At 48.8% G+C, this 16849-nt stretch overlaps 1 long non-coding RNA gene across 4 annotated transcripts; it reads left to right on the top strand.

Moving 5' to 3' along the window:
• Positions 1-9568: 9568 nt before the first annotated feature.
• LOC149120729 (uncharacterized) lies at positions 9569-15272 on the top strand. 4 transcript variants are annotated; one of them, XR_016225553.1, is made up of 5 exons: positions 9569-11110; positions 11748-11822; positions 13492-13614; positions 14138-14256; positions 15106-15272. It is a non-coding gene; the product is annotated as an uncharacterized LOC149120729 (long non-coding RNA). The 4 variants fall into 4 exon arrangements; XR_016225551.1 differs by lacking the exon at positions 9569-11110 and adding an exon at positions 11120-11326; XR_016225550.1 differs by lacking the exon at positions 13492-13614.
• The last annotated feature ends 1577 nt before the right edge of the window (positions 15273-16849 follow it).

Here is a 16849-nt window from a genome sequence, read left to right as displayed (position 1 = left end):
AACTGCCGGGAGCAGCCTCAGAGGGGGAGGAGCTCGGGGCTCATGTGTAAGGCTGGGGCTTTATAGGGAACTGTGTCAAGGGAGGAGGGAGATGGGTGGGAGATGAGTTGGAGTGGCCGAACAGAGATGAGGGATGCAGCCTAGAGCAGATGGAGGGGATACCAGGTACCATGAGACAGGGAGTCCCTGACACAGGGTGTCCCCGGGGCTGCCTGATTCAAAGCTGGGGCAGTGAGAGGGACCTGGAGGAACAGGATGTCTCCCTGATTAGCAGCTGGGACACACTGTGTGCTTTGGATTTCCTGTCACCAGGAAAGAAGGGGGGAGGGGTCTTGGAGCAAGTGGATTCAGGACTCACAGCCAGGACTCGAATAGGTGTCATGTGGCATGCTGGCACTGCAGATGGCGGCTTCACCATTACACAGCAGCACAGGCTCCTGAAGCAGATTCTTAAGACAGCAATAAATTGTCTGGAGATCCCACCCGTGACACACAGCTTTGCCTGCCACTTTCTATGGCTGAACACTACAGTTAAAATTATTTAAGTGTATACCTTTGGTTATGTATTTTATCCATGCAAAATTTAAATACCTTATCCAGGGGAGGGATAAAATTATACACTATTGAAAGAAAACCTGCAAGTCACATGAGGCTCTCTCTCACTGTATCCATGAAACACTAAAGAAATTTGCAAGAGTGTTCACCTGAACAGGACTGCACAGCAACCAAGAAAATAAATACACAGGGGCAGGCACTGTGCCATAGCAGGTGGAGCCGCCGCCTGCAGTGCCGGCATCCCATGTGAGCGCCGGTTCAAGTCCCAGCTGCTCCACTTGCTATCCAGCTCGCTGTTGTGGCCTGGGAGGGCAGTGGAGGATGGCCCAAGTACTTGGGGCCCTGCACCTTGGTGGGAGACCCACAGGAAGTTCCTGGTTCCTGGCTTCAGATCAACAAGCTCTGGCCATTGTGGCCATTTGGGGAGTGAACCAGTGGGTGGAGAACCTGTCTCAGTCTCTCTCTCTCTCTCTTTTTCTCTCTCCACCTCTGCCTCTCTGAAACCTTGCCTTTCAAAAAAATAAATGTCTTAAAAAAAGGAAAATAAATACACAACTAATGACAAAATAGAGCAATATGTATACAGGCAGACAAACGTGATTTTATTGACTATAGACACATGGCTGAGTTGTATTTTGATCTCACCTCACATTGTCTGAAAGTTAAAACTATCATCAAAATCTTAACTTACAAGTAAAAATCCACAGGCCAGCTCTGTGGTGCAGTGGGTTAAAGCCCTGGCCTGAAGCACCGGCATCCCATATGGGAGCCAGCTCTAGTCCTGGCTGCTCCTCTTCCAATTCAGCTCTCTGCTATAGACTGGGAAAGCAGTAGAAGATGGCCCAAGTCCTTGAGACCCTGCACCTGTGTGGGAGACCCAGAAGAAGCTCCTAGCTCCTGGCTACATATCGGCCCAGCTCTGGCAATTGTGTCTTCTGGGGAGTGAACTAATGGATAGAATACCTCTCTCTCTGTTTCTGCCTCTCTCTGTAACTTGTCTTTCAATAAATAAAAAAAAATCTTTTGAAATCCATACAAATAACTTACTGATGGAAGGGAATCTACCCTGACAACAACAAAACTCCCACAAAGAGAGGATTTCAAAGTACGACATAAATGTTGATTCACAAAATCAGGCATAAGCTCCCATGTACAGTTAAAAAAGAATTCCTCTAGATGGCTCCAGTTCTTCACTGTGACAGAGCACCTGTGAAGACCAGGCAGGGGAGTCACTGGCCTGAGAAAATGCATTCCCATTCAAAAGCAGCTCTGATGAGAAAAGTGTAATGAAACAGAATTCAGAGAATACAGAGAAACATCATTAGATGATTTATAGCTTTTAAAGATTTATTTGTTTATTTGAAAGCTGGAGTTACAGAGGCAGAGAGAGAGAGAGAGAGAGAGAGAGAGAGAGAGAGAGAGAGACTTCCATCACTGGTTCATTCCCCAAATTCCTGCAATGGCTGGAACTGGGTCGATTGGAAGCTAGGAGCCTGGAGCTTATTCCAGGTCTCCCAGGGGGTTACAAGGGCCCAAGTACTGGGGCCATCTTCTACTGCTTTCCCAGAGCATAGCAGAGAGCTGGCTTAGAAATGGAGCAGCAGGACTCAGACTCATGCCCATATCTCATGCCAGCACTGCAGGCCGGGACTTTAACCCTACACCACAGCACCGGACCCTAGATAATTAACAGTCACTCTCTTTACAAAGAGGTCTTGTAAAAAGGCACACTGACTTCCTCAGGCCCCCTGAAGCAGGCAAGAGCAGACCCACTCTGGTGAAGGGGGGCACATGCCCTCTCACTGAGAACCTTCTGGAAGGTGGCTGGAGGGAGGAGCCGTCCAGTGTGATGGAAGAGTGTGATAACCACAGGGAAGGAGCTGTCCCTCTGCAACAGCAGGAACAATGGACCAGGCTTCACACGCCAGAGCCTGGCAAACCACATTCCCAGGTCTGGCTTCCTGACCTTTGCACCCTCACTCCCACTGCCTTGGGGACTGGCTTCTGTCTCCTCTGTCTTCACCTTTGCTCCAGGTAGGTGACCAGGTCTCCCTTAGGGACTGCAAGGCTGTTTAGGAACCAAAGAAACTCCACTCTCCCTGGGGGTCTCCCACACTGGAGAGAAGGGAACCAGAGATTCTAGGATCCTCTTCCCTGGGTGCTGCTGCTGCCAAGACCCCTCAGAGCACTAAGAAGCCTGCCCAGCGTGCAGAGCCAGGCTCCACACAGAACTGCATCCAAATGGGAATCAGAGCATGGAGACTGCACTCTCACATGTGGGCCATGACCCTTCATGCCAGTGACCTTCTAAAATGATCCCCAGTGTGGAGGGAGGGAGTCTCAGTGCCCCCAAAAGGGGGAAGGTTAAAATAAAATGCCTGGGACAGCCATTTGGCCTAACATTTAAGCTGCCAGCCTCCCACGAGTCCCTGGAGCTGGCTCCTAGCTCTGGCTTCTGACTGCAGCTTCCTATTAATGCAGCCCATGGTGACAGCTCAAGAAATTGAGTTCTGGGGCCAGCATCATGGCTAAGTGAGTTAAGCTGCCACCTGCCATACTGGCATCCCATAAGGGTGCTGCTTCATGGCCTAGCTGCTCCACTTCCAATCCTGTTCCCTGCTAATACACCTGGGAAAGCAGCAGAGAATGGATCAAGTACTTGGGCCCCTAGAACCACGTGGGAGACCTGGAAGAAGCTCCTGGCTCCTGGCTTCGGCCCCAGCCATTAACAGCTGTCTGGGTGTGAACCAGCACATGAAAGACATGTCTCTTCCTCTGTCTCTCCCTCTCTCTCTACCTCTGCCTTTCAAATAGATAAAGTAAATCTTTTTTTAAGATTTATTTATTTACTTGAAAGTCAGAATTACACAGAGAGAGAAGGAGAGGCAGAGAGAGAGGTCTTCCATCTGCTGGTTAACTCCCTAGATGGCCACAACAGCCCGAGCTGCACTGATCCTGAGACAGGAGCCAAGAGCTTCTTCCAGGTCTCCTACTCAGCTGCAGGGGCCCAAGGACTTCAACCAGCTTCTATGGCTGTCCCAGGCCATAGCAGAGAGCTGGATCTGAAGTGGAGCAGCCTGGACTTAAACCCGCACACATATGGGATGTTGGCACTGCAGCTGGTGACTTTATTCCCTATGCCACAGCACCAGCACCGATCAAGTAAATCTTTAAAAGACATTTTGCTTTTCTACACCAAGAATCCCTCCATTTTTCTTCAAAACAGAGGCTTGAGACCCAGTCATGAGGGGAGAGGCTTCCACAAAACACTGTGTAAGCAGATGGAATGCTAGGGGATAGGAATTCAGGGAGGGAAGGCAGGGTCCTGTGGTGCTCCAGCACCACATCCCTGTACAAAGCCCTCTGAGCAGGGTCCAGGCAGCCCAGCGTCTCCCACAGAAACCTGTGGCTCTGAACATAAATGTCCCTGAAATTGAAAGCATCATCATAGCAGAGTAAACAGCCGTGCTGAGAGTTCTTGACTCTAGATGCAGTGGGAGAGGCAGGTGTGGGCACTGACGTAGCTGAGTGACTCAGTCGGGTACTCATGGTTATGCCATGGGGTGACATAAAGTCCACAGAACCAGGGCAGATACTAGCGTTTAATGGACTGCAACATGTAGACCAAGGCACCAGTAGATGGATGCGTGATGTGTGTGTAGCACTCAGGGAAACATGAGACTCCTTGCTTTCATGGATGGAAAGATCACGAAGACTTGTAGGGGTCCATCTCAGATTTTAGGAATTTAATGTTTAGTTGTATCAAAATGCAGATGCTGTTAACATGCAGATGCTGATGCAAGGAGATCAGGGTGGACGCTGAGTCTCTGCACTCCTGACCAGCAAGCATAAAAGGGCTTCTTGCCCCAACCGTGACCCATTCCCTCCTCCCCCACCCCATTTCTTCCCTTTAGCTGAGACCCTTGGTGCCGAACCAGACCTTTCCAGACTCCTTGCAATGCAACTGGCAAACAGATAAGCTGCACGGGGAAGCTTGCGAAACAGATGAGAGGGAAGTTCCCAGAGGCTTCAAAGAGCCCCTGCTCTCCCACCAGCTGCCTTCCACCTCTCCCCACCCCACCCAGGATTGGCAAATTCCCTCCGAAACCAGATAACAGCTCAGCTCTAGATGCACAGTCTCTTCCGATATTTGCTTCAATAGAGCAACTTGTCTCTGCTGAGGTCGGTCTCTGTGTCCTTTTTCCATCTCCTTTCTGAGGTTAGGAAAGGCCAGACCCCCGAACTATTCCAAACCCAACTGAACACACCTCTGAAGATGATGTCTCAGGTCCAGGGCCACACATTATAATATAAGAAAGTAGGACTGAGGGAGGTCCCAGACAAGATCAGCACACCTGAAAAGAATGCTTTATTGCTATGTAAGAGCCAGCGTTCAGAATAATATGACATTCACACATTTCACTTCTTAGTTTCCAATCATGAGAGAAAACGTGTACACACACACACTTGCTATCAAGAAATAGTATGTGCTTGTATGATGTTTGCATAATGGGAGAACAAGGCCAAATTGTTAAACTTAGGTGTGCTCATTGAACTCTCTTTTATACTTAGTGTATTATTTGAAATATTTTAAAATCAGGGCCGGCGCTATGGCATCCTGGGTAAAGCCACCACCTGCAGTGGCATCAGTTCCAGTCCACATGGAAAACCTGGAAGAAGCTCCTGGCTCCTGGCTTTGTTTCGGCTCAGCTCTGGCTGTTGTGGCCATTTGGGGAGTGAACCAGGGGATGAAAGATCTCTCTCTCTCTCTCTCTCTCTCTCTCTTTCTGTAACTCTGCTTTTCAAATAAATAAATCTTTAAAAAATTAACAAAAGATAAAATGACATGAAAATTGTGGGTTTGGAATTCAAAAAAAAATGCTATGGAATCTATAATCTCTGATGGAAAGCAGGAATCACAGCAGCAATGGTTTGGATATCCGTGTTGTATATGCCCTCCTACCAGATTTCCATTATTAATGCACACAAGGGAAGATGACAGCGAGGAGAGCAAGAACACTGTCATCCGCATTTATGAGCCTATCTTAGCAGGCATTCAGTGAAAGCCGAGCCTGCGTTTATCTGATCTAGGATTTATAGAAGAGAAACATCCAGGCCAATGCACAGAGCAAACCCTGAAAGAATGTTCGAAGGAGTTCCATACCTGAGAAGAATGATAGAGGCAAGTTAGGAAGGCAGCCCACAAAGCTGATCAATAAACTTTCACCTTTGATGAGCACACACATAAAAACAACATGCACTTACTCACATCCAAATGATGCAGAATAGTTTCCTGTCAATACAACTAGGAAATTGTTTTTCCAAATGTATTTCCTTCACCATACTTTCTAGAAAAACATTTTGTAAAATTTGTATTAGGGGCCGGCGCCGGGGCATAGTAGGTTAACCCTCTGCCTGTGGTGCTGGTATCCCATATGGGAGCTTATTCGAGTCTCAGCTGCTCCACTCCAGTCTAGCTCCCCGCTAATATGTCTGGGAAAGCAGTGGAAGATGGCCAAGTGCTTGGGCCCCTGCATCCACATGGGAGACCTGAAGGGAGCTCCTGGCTCCTGACTTCAGACCGGTCTTTTGGGAAGTGAACCAGCAGATGGAAGATCTTTCTCTCTGTCTCTTCCTCTCCCTGTAACCATAACTCCAAAATAAATCTTTTTGAAAATTGTATTACTACTAAAATATATATATTTAAGAGACAACGTAACACTGCAACGCAGGTTTACAGTGTGCAGGGGTCAAATAAGGTAACCTACATTTCCCTCTCTGTTGTTCCTGCAGTCATCCCACTGTGCTGCCCACTAAGAGCTCACTCCTGCCACCTGCAATTTGGTCCCTGTCATCAAAGCTCTCTCAGCATTTTTAACTGTGTGAAAAGGACAGATTCCAGAGGATGATTTGGGGTTCTTTACAACACACCGTGGAGACGAACACGCATGATAGAAAATCAGAGCTATTGCCTCCAAGTTTGATGTATTCTCTTCCATTTATCATTGTCTTCCATTTATCATCTGTGCCTGTGTTATATCTTACAATATAAAGACACCTGGGCACACCCTGATTACCTGGTTCTTGTTTCTTGTTTTCGAAATAGCAGGATGAGAAGGTCACCTGTGACCAGAGCACAGTGAAATGCAAACCCGAGCAAGAGGTCACAGTGTTTCAGCCCCTCCCAACTGTGGCAGCTGATAGGCAGCAAAGATGAGAGCCTTCATCCCCCAAGGCAAGCTATGAGCAAAGAGAACCTAAAAAGGGAAAACTCGCACTATAGGTTGTGATGTATACACATCACTAAGTTAGTCACCCCAAGATATGCTTTCATTGTATGCAGAAAAATGTCCCTCTTGGAGGAAGCGGGCAGAGTCCTAGACCAGGTGACTGAAGCTACTGTCAGCTGTCCCAGCACAAATCAGTGGCAGGTGCTGATGCACATCCCCTTGCTGTGATACTGTGGACCAAAAGCAGGTAAAGCTTAATCTGAATCGAATCGTGGAAGACGTAGGTTCTATACAAGCTTTGAAACACACCTCTCCCAGGTTCTGTAGTCTCGAAATATATTTTTAAGATGTATTTATTTGAAAGAGTTACACAGAGAGAGAAGGAGAGGCAGAGAGAGACAGAGAGAGGTCTTCCATCTACTGTTTCACTCCCCGTTGGCCAGAATGGCTGGAGCTGGGCCAATCTGAAGCCAGGAGCCAGGAGCTTCTTCCAGGTCTCCCACATCTCCCACATGGGTGCAGGGGCCTAAGGTCTTGGGCCATCTTCGACGGTTTTCCCAGGCCATAGCAGAGAGCTGGATCAGAAGTGGAGCAGCCGGGACTCGAACTGGCTTCCCTATGGGATGCAGGCACTGCACGCAGTGGCTTTACCCACTATGCCACAGCAATGGACCCTTGAACAGAGAATATTGAGTCTGTCTTTAGCGTCCCAGGGAGCAGGTCTCTTCTGATTCCCTTACAGAGTTTCTGAGTTATCCTTGGTGAGGAATCCCATCTTGTTCCAGTGTGCACTTCTGCACAGATCTGTGGAGCACACAGATGGAGCCTGAACACTACACAATCATCATCTACACTGATATCCAGGACCTGACCTCAGCCCTGATAGGAGTCAGGTATCCCCACTTTCCCATGGTCATCCACCATGAAGGGACCATTTTCAACATCACAGGTCATCAACTCATGGTGAGAACTGTTCATGGGAAAGAGAAAGAGAAAGAGAAAGAGAAAGAGAAAGAGAAAGAGAAAGAGAAAGAGAAAGAGAAAGAGAAAGAGAAAGAGAAAGAAAAGAAAGAGAAAAAGCCAGGAGGAAGAGAAGGTTCTGGAATATAGGAGAGAAGTATTTGAAAGAGCTCACCTGACGGTCACAGAAGAAAAGGGAAAACTCATCCTTTGAAGCGCACTCAGAAGGCAGGAATGTGAGAAGGGGAGATGTGATGTTTGCAACGGCAAAATGCCAGGCCCAAGAGGAAGAAAAGAGGGCGCAGCCTCTGACCTGGGCCACTGGGACCTGACATGCGGCCCTTTCTTCTGTCTCCAGTTCTCTCTGCCAAGATGCCCTCCAGCTGTCCCGCTGCCTTTCATGGTGTCAGCACACCCACAGGCAGAAGGATTCTGAAGGGGAACAAAGGCCACCCTCCCCTGTGCCTTGGCACTGTAGAGATTCAGGAACAGGTGTTCCTACACCAAGAACAAAATTGTAGTTCCTCCTCTCCTTCCTGCAGGTGCCGGCCTCTACCGCAAACAGCGTCTGCCCCCGGAAGTGGGGATCTGGATGGTGCTGACCCACTCCCAGCCACCCATGGAGGGGGGAGCTCAGTGCCCCGAGAACCCTCGTGCAAGACCCTGAGTAGGACCCGGGCACTGCATGAGGACAGCACCGAGGCTCCCACCCAGGTCAGTGCAGTAGAGGCTGTGGGAGAAGCCCCAGGTGAGCGCGTCTCTCAGACCTGGCACTGTGATCCCGCTGGGCAGTCTTGGTCCAGAACCACTCGCCTAATGGCTGCCTCTCAAGCCTCGCCTGCACACAAGTGCTGCGGGCCCTGTTCTAGGAAGTTGGGATCCTGCAGGATGGCGGGGCCTTTCAGTGCCCGCGTGGGGTCGCCTACACCCATTACCAGCAGCACTGAGCTAGAGAAAGCAGGAGCAACACACCCGAGCCCCTGAGACCCAACTCTCTTCACACACACACACACACACACACACACACACACACACACAGATTCTTTTCAAGCATTTTCTTTGTGTTTTCCATACTTTGTGAAACGTTTTAAAAATGCGACTAACTGTAATGCTGGATATTTCTGGGGCCCAGTGAGACTTTTCAATACCTTACATGTACTTGGATCACATCAGGAAACCCACGCTCCTGTCCCTCTGCCACTGCTCTATGGTGGAGTCTTGGATGGCTTCTCTTCTATCTGTGTAGGTGCCTGTGACCTGAACTCACGGCCATGCTCTAGGTAGCACTAGGTCTTGAGGGCTTCTCTCTGTGATTTTAATACTCTGATAGCCATCCTGAAAGCTGCATTATTGCTGACCCGGTCACAGTTACAGGACACAGAAGGCAGCAGCAGTGTCTGAATCAGCCTGCCGCTGGAAGGCAGTGTGTGCACGTGCACAAACACAGTGCTGGCTGAGCGCATACGTGTACTCACAAGTGTGAGAGCGCCGTGCTGGGAACCACACATCCCTAACATGAGGTATGCTGACAACACCTGGGAGTTGGGAACTGAGTGTCCCATAATTCCCATGGGGCTGCAGGTGGTGAGACCAGCCCTGCTACTTCTGTTCCTCAATTCCCAGTTTAAAAAAAAAAAAGTGGGTGGGAGGGAGACAGAGAGGCCTTTCGTTGTTGTGTTTGTATTCACTTTTTTGCATCTGGTAGAGCAAGTGGCAGATCTTAAGTGCTAGGGAACAGGGTGCTGGTAGGAATGGCTCTGGAAGCACAGATATTTCATGAGAAAGAGAATTAACACACCAAGCTGTGGGCATTAATGATATTGCCTCTTCCATCCATGAACAAGGGAATGTCCTTCATCAATGTCTGTGTGTCTGGAACTCGGTTTCCAGTCAAGCAGATCCAGATTCTGACAGCCAGAGAACAATCCAGAATCGTTTCTAGATTTATCCCTCCTTTACTCCTGGGGGTGGTGAAGTACACAACAGCCACTGGTCCATTATGGCAGTAGGGCCACAAACAGAATCCACCTTCATGTCCTTGGTGGCAGTGGGACACACTCAGAGATTCTGCCCATTCACATCTGCAGCCACAAACAGCCACAGGCAGCGGCATCTAACCATAGACCCCAGTTGCTTATAAGGGCTTACGTGGACAAACCTGGCTCATTGCCAAGCAGTGTCAAAGCAGAGTTGTGGGCAACTAGCCAATCAGGTGGGCCTGTTGGTTACCATGACACCAGTTGCCATAGAGGCACAGAGACATGGGAGCACAGATATGGCAAAAAGGGCCATCTTCTACTGCTTTCCCAGGCCACAGAGAGCTGGATCAGAAGTGGAGCAGCTGGGACTTGAACAGGCACGCCCATATGGGATGCTGGCACTGCAGGCGGCGGCTAACCCGTTGGGCCACTGCACCGGCCTCAGTATTTGATTGCTGATTCAATATTGGTAAGTTCTATGTGGCTAAGAATTGGCCCATCTCTCCTAGGTTATCAAACTTGTTCCCATGTAATCGTGGACATTCATCTGTAGCAATCCTTCTCTGAAGACCGCGAGAGGGAGAGAGAGAGGGCCTTCCGCCCGCTGGGTCACTCCCCGGGCAGCTCCTTGACTGGAGTCTATGGGGCATCGTCTTCAGCACGGTCCTGTTCCCGAGCGGGGAGAAACCAGGGCTCGCGGCATTCGCAGCTCCCCCGGCTCTGAAGTACTTTCACCCCGAGCCTACGGGAAATCAGCCGGCTCAGGAACCAGTATGACGCCTACCGAGCAGAGAACTCGGCAGGCGGCGTCCACCATGCCCCGCAGACGAACGTTTCCCAGAGGCCCCCGGGGCTCTGTTAGGGCTGCGCGGAGTTGCATGCTGGGAAAAAGCGCGCGGACTGGGTTGTTGTGGACTCCCTTTCCCAGAGGCCTATGGGGAGTGTGCAGCGTGGCATGCTGGGAGGGTGATGCCTTCTTGCTGGTCCCACCTGGGTGCAATCCGGAGTTCCCCGCTGCCGGGCTCCGGTCCTGTCCTCTCGGGGAAATAGGGTTGGCTGGGCCCCGAGGGGACGTGTTTGCTCCCCAGAAGGAAGCCAGCTCGGGGTGCTGCTGGCACGACCGTGGGGGAGGGAGTGGGTGACGTGAAGCAAGGCTGGGCCTGGGCCACTACTGTGTCCTGGTGGCTGGGGGAGTGAGGGTGTGGGGTGTGTGTGTGTGTGTGTGTGTGTGTTGTTCGGCCACCCGATGCTTTCCCAGGCGCACTAGCAGGGAGCTGGGTCGGAAGTGGAGCAGTCTGACTCCAACCTGTACCTGTAGGGGATGCCGGCGTCTCAGCAGACAGCTGTGTGTGATTGAATGTGGCCTGGACCCCGTGGCAGACACAGGTGTGTGTGTGAGTCGAATGGGGTCATTGGGGCAGGGCTGTGTGAGCATCAGCGGGAGTAACCCAGCTGGCCTCTGTGAGGGTACCTGCTCTAGGCCATCTGCAGGGGTGGCGTGCTGTGAGGCGGGCTGCACCTCTGACATGCTGCCAGGGATGGGTGGTAACGCTCTGGGAGTCAGCGCAGATGGGGCCTGTGTCTGAGCTATGCCTGAGAGAGGTAGTGTTTGGGTGCCGGACCTATAAAGTGAGCACAGCCGTGTCACCTGTGTGTCCACATCTCTGCCTTCACCTCCCTCTGTGTGGTTCCTGCTGGGAGCACTGGGCCCAGGAACCTAGCATGAAATGACAGGAAGCTGCAGAACAGCCAGAAGAAGCCAATTTTAGAGCCCAAAGTGCTTGCCATGCAGGCCACTTGAATGAAGGGAAGGGGTGGCCTGGGGAGTAGGGTTTCCTGTGTGGGGGTAGGGATGATCAGTTTGGTAGGTGGGGGAAGACCTACAGGTTTGTATTTCAGGGGTCTTTCCCATCCAGTGCCCCCTTCACTGGGTTCAGCTATGGCCTGGGGCAGGTGATCCTCGGAGGGTGTTTTCTGTAGCCTGTATCCAGAAAGCATTAGCGTCTCATTCTCTTTCCCCCAGAGCAGCTGTCCTTCACGTAAAGAAGTGTCCTGAAGAGGACCAGAAATTGTAACACATCTTCACATCAAGGCTCAGGTAAGTCCCCATCATGCTCATTCAGTTACTGTGTTTGTGCCACTTAGAACTGGCTGCTTTCCCTGACCATCAATATCCATCCTGATTGCCACTCAGCCCACTAAACCTCCCAGAGTGGTGCCACGACACGGCGGCGTCACTCGGTGGCCTCCGCACAGCAACCCTCTCCAGCCAGCGTTTGCCTGACAAATGTTCAGAACCTTCCTGTGTACTCTGCTTTTCTAAAAGTCTTCTGGTGTAGAAACATACCTCCTGGAGGAACACGCTGGTTGTGGTGTGGTAAGGAGAAGGTTCATTTTTAGGTGCAATTAAGCACCAGGTGTGTTTGATCTTTTCCATGGACCTGATTTTCACAGCCTTGTAGGAATGAAAATGATGGGTTTGGGTTTTTTTGTTTGTTTTTTTGTTTTTTGTAATTTTGACAGAGTTAGACAATGAGAGAGAGACAAAGAGAAAGGTCTTCCTTCCATTGGTTCTGCCCCCAAATGCCCACCACAGCCAGAGCTAAGCTAATCTGAAGCCAGGAGCCAGGTGCCTCTTCCTGGTCTCCCATGTGTGTGCAGGGGCCCAAGCACTTGAGCCATCCTCCACTGCCTTCCTGGGCCACGGAGGAGAGGTAAACTGGAAGAGGAGCAACCAGAACAAGAACCCGGTGCCCATATGGGATGCCAGCGCCACAGGCAGAGGTTTAACCAAGTGAGCCATGATGCCAGCCCCGGTTTGTTTTGTTTTGTTTTGTTTTTTTCTTTACACGTCAAAGGTATCAGTTTTATGGGACTCTTTAATAAAAAGTGGGAACTTTAAAAGTCCAGGATTTCCGCCCCCCCCCATAATCAATAAACTGAAATTTGTTGTTTTAACTAGATTTTCTTGAGTGTTACTGCCTCACATTTTTCTCAGTGAATTTATGTGAACTGTGAGAAGCAATAGGGTTTGATATCAAGTTTTACTTCTTGATCTCGAACAAGAATAGGCAGTATTTCCTGTAATGGATCAGGTACTAAATCTTTCAAGCTTTGTACACCACCCAGGGTTGCACATCCTTTTTTTGTTTTTGTTCTTAATACTTTCTATAACACTTTCAGAAAAGTTACAATATGGAGAATTCCCAGATATTAGTTTGAGACACGTGTGACAATTAGTGAACCAGTGTTAATGAAATCCACTCCTCGTGCTGTTTCCCTTAGTCTTTACCCAGTTTTCATGGGGGGCGCCAGGGTCCTCTCCAGGATACATTAGTTTGCTGACAAGTCTCTTTAGATTCCTCTTGGCTTGGCAGTTCTTCAGGCTCTCCTTGTTTTCAGTGATCTTGTGACAGTTGGAGAGGTGAAATATTTTGTTGGATGACCCTCTGTAGAAATCTGTCTGATATTTTTCTCGGGACTAGATTGGGTCTGTAAGGTTTGGGTGACCACAATCTGAGGTGAATTGCCAAATTTATCACAGGATACCAAGGATACGTACCGTCATGGAGTATGACTTTTGAGATTGACTTTGATCAGCTCACTGAAGTAATATTTCTCAGTCGTCTGCACTCTAAAATTGCACCTGTTTCTGCCTTTCCATGTGGTATTGTTGGGTTGGAAGTAACTGCCCCAGCTCACACTTAAGAGTTGGGAACTTCCTTCTGTCCTGCTCCTTTCTTGTGCATTTTTGTTTTTTGGTGCAGTGGGGAAGAAGCCTCTGGGACATCCATGTCCCATATCAGACTGCCTGGGCTGGAGTCCTGGCTCTGCTCCTGGTTCCAGATTCCTACTGATTCTCACCTTGGGAAGCTCAGGTGATGCCTCAGGTAGGTGGGTACCTGCTACCCACATGGAGACCCAGATGGAGTTCTTGACCTCAGCCTGTCATAGCCCTAGCATTTGGGGAATGAATATTTCTCTCTGCCTTTCAAATAAATAAATAAATGTTTTTTTGTTTAAGAAACTCTTGGGGGAAGTGCACTGTGGCAGAGTGGGTAAAGCAATTGCTTGTGGCACCAGCATCCCACATGGGCACCAGTTTAAGTTCTGACTGCTCCATTTCCAATTCAGCTCCCTGCTAATGTGCTGATGTGCCTGGGAAAGCAGCAGAAGATGGCCCAAGTCCTTGGGCCCCTGCACCCATGTGGGAGACCCAGAGGAATCTCCTGGCTTTAGACAGGCCCAGCTCCAGCCATCACGGCCATTTGGGGAGTGAACCAGCTGATGGAAGGTCTCTCTTTCTCTCTCTCACTCTCTCTGAATCTAAAAGCCATTTGCCTCCCCGATGCATAAATACAACACAATGAAATACACCTGACTTGGCATTCCTAATCACAACCCTGCTTCCAGTGTCCAGACAAACAGCCCAGTTCCCTACCTTACGTGTGGATTTGGCTCTCAGTGGAATGTGAAATGTCTTGCCTTTTTCCTCAGTTCTTCTCCATCAGAGCACCTCTCTTAAGTTTCAGGTAAGAAGAAGGAGGGCTAGTCTGCTGAGTACTGAAGGGAGTAACAGGGGGCATCTGGGTCACCTGCCCCAGATGTAATCTGGAAGCCCAGCTTGTAGACCATGCAGTTTGATTTGAGGGGCCTCCCTTTATGAGCTCATAGATGGGTGTGCCCTGCTCCCATTGGCAGAAAAGGTTCCTCCACCTTCCACTTGCTAGAGCCTCAGCTGGCTTTGCATAAGAAATGTTCACGGAGTTGTGGCTGTGTTCGGTACTTACAAGGAAATTAGATTTAAGAAATGCACTCCAGAACAACTGTGCAAATGCCTGTTTCATTCCACGTTCCCATTGTTGGCATGAGAGCAGCAGCTCTTCCCTGACACTGGAACAGCTGGATTTCACTCGAAATAAAGGTGTAGGTCACCCTTGCCCTTGAGTAGAGCTGACACATGTGTAAGTCAGCCTTGCCTACAATTACAGCCAGCACACATGCAAGTCAGTTTTGCCTACACTTACAGCTGATCACACATGTTAAGGCAGCCCTACCTAGATTGTAACTAATTGTATGGTTTTTTTTTAATGAATGTGAAACCAGCCATGAACTAAAAATTATTTATTGTAAATATAGTTTTCCAGTACTGATTTGTATTCTTCAAATCTTTAATAGGGAAGTTTTAAACATCCACCTACATTATGAATTTCTGTTTTTTTAGATCCATTTATATTTGAAAGAGTTACACAGAGAGAGAAGGAGGGGCGTGGGAAGGAAGGGATCTTCCATCTGCTGGTTTACTCCCCAATTGGCCACAATGGCCAGAGCTGTGCTGATCTGAAGCCAGGAACTAAGAGCCTCCTCTGGATCCCCAACAGAAATACAGAGGCCCAAGGACCTGGGCCATCCTCCACTGCCCTCCCAGGCCACAGCAGAGAGCTGGATTGGAAGTGCAGCAGCTGGATGCTGGTACTGCATGGGGAGGCTTCCTACTATGCTACATAGCCAGCCCCTCTGTGAACTTTTTAAGGATCATTCATGCGCATGAATTTCAAAGTGTTTTTACCAAAATAAATTTATCTTTTAATTCAATTTCTCATGAACATTTTAGAGTACATCTGTATGTATTCCATGAAATTTACTGCATTGAAGAAATTGAATAGGGAGTTTGGGCTGTTGTTAAAATACATATAATATATCTGTGAAATAGACTCACCGTGTAGAGCTATTTCAGGTTCATTGATCAGCAGTTCAAGAGATTTCCCATACAGCCTTGCATAGGCATAGCCTTCTCCATGATCAAATTCTCATTTCAGAGAATCCGAAGTCAGGAGCTAGGTGCCTCTCCTGGTCTCCCATGTGGGTGCAGGACCCAAGCACTTGGGCCATCCTCCGCTGCACTCCTGGGCCACAGTTAGAGTTGGCCTGGAAGAGGGGCAACCAGGACATAATCCGGCACCCCGACCGGGACTAGAACCCGGTGTGCCAGCGCCACAAGGCGAAGGATTGGCCTATTGAGCGATGCCACCGGCCCATAATGGTTATGTTAAGTTTGCTTTAAATGTTCATTACCTAAATTGTGTAAGAAAATAGCCTTACCATAATCATAGGCTACTGGTGTTTTCAGGATTCATACAATTACTGTCTTTCTTGCTTGCATCAAGTGTCCACAGTTTGATGAAACCTTCTGTTCTGGTGATTATCACCCAAACACACCTTCTACACAGGACTAGAAGATTCCTGTAGACTCTTCCTACTCTTTGTTACATACATAAAAAGAGTATAGACCCTTCTGTAGCTATCCATGGAGAACAGAGGTAACCATTCCATACTGTAGAATTCGGTGAGTGGTATTAGCTTTTCTTGTAAAATCAAAAGGAAGCCAGGATCTACCTCTCAAACATCTGACCCCATACTTTGATTTTTCAGTGCCTCTTTTGTATCTTCTCACTTCTATTGATATTATTTCTGTTGGTAATTCCTATCCTGAGTGGAAGCCATACTGTTAAATTTATTTTCCTACAACATTTCTAAATCAGCTGGCATTGAATTGTGTATGAGATGAAATTCTGGAACACAGCTGTACAAATAAATCCAGTGGTTTCCAATTAAATTGTTAGCATCATTTTCTTCCTTTTGCTTGTATATCTTCAAAAAGCCTGCTCACTTACTCTGTCTCATCTTGTTTCTCTGCTCCTAAGTTACAGTGTAGCTCAATGGTCTACAGATTAGGAAGCTGCACTTTTTTTTTTATAAAAGTGACTTCTGATGGAACCAGAAATGCAGTGAGACTCCCATCCTTTGCTGCCAGTGCCTCGTGTGTCAGATCTCCACTGTCCCTTCTTACCCCATTGGACTGTTGCATTGACTGTCTAAAAAGCCTTTTCAAACACATCAAAGTAGCCTTTGGAGAAGCTAACTAGAAACTTCTACTGGTTGCAATAATAATTTTTTTTACAGGCAGAGTGGACAGTTAGAGAGAGAGAAAGGTCTTCCTTTTGCCATTGGTTCACCCTCCAATGGCCACTGCAGCAGGGTGCTGCAGCTGGTCCACCTCGCTGATCTGATGGCAGGGGCCAGGTGCTTATCCTGGTCTCCCATGGAGTGCAGGGCCCAAGCACT

The sequence above is a fragment of the Oryctolagus cuniculus genome, chromosome 18, assembly GCF_051225735.1.
Source record: "Oryctolagus cuniculus isolate XC-2025 breed Fujian yellow rabbit chromosome 18, ASM5122573v1, whole genome shotgun sequence".
Taxonomy (NCBI): domain Eukaryota; kingdom Metazoa; phylum Chordata; class Mammalia; order Lagomorpha; family Leporidae; genus Oryctolagus; species Oryctolagus cuniculus.
The sequence above is the reverse complement of the archived record's forward strand: the minus strand, read 5'-3'. Positions and strand labels throughout refer to the sequence as shown.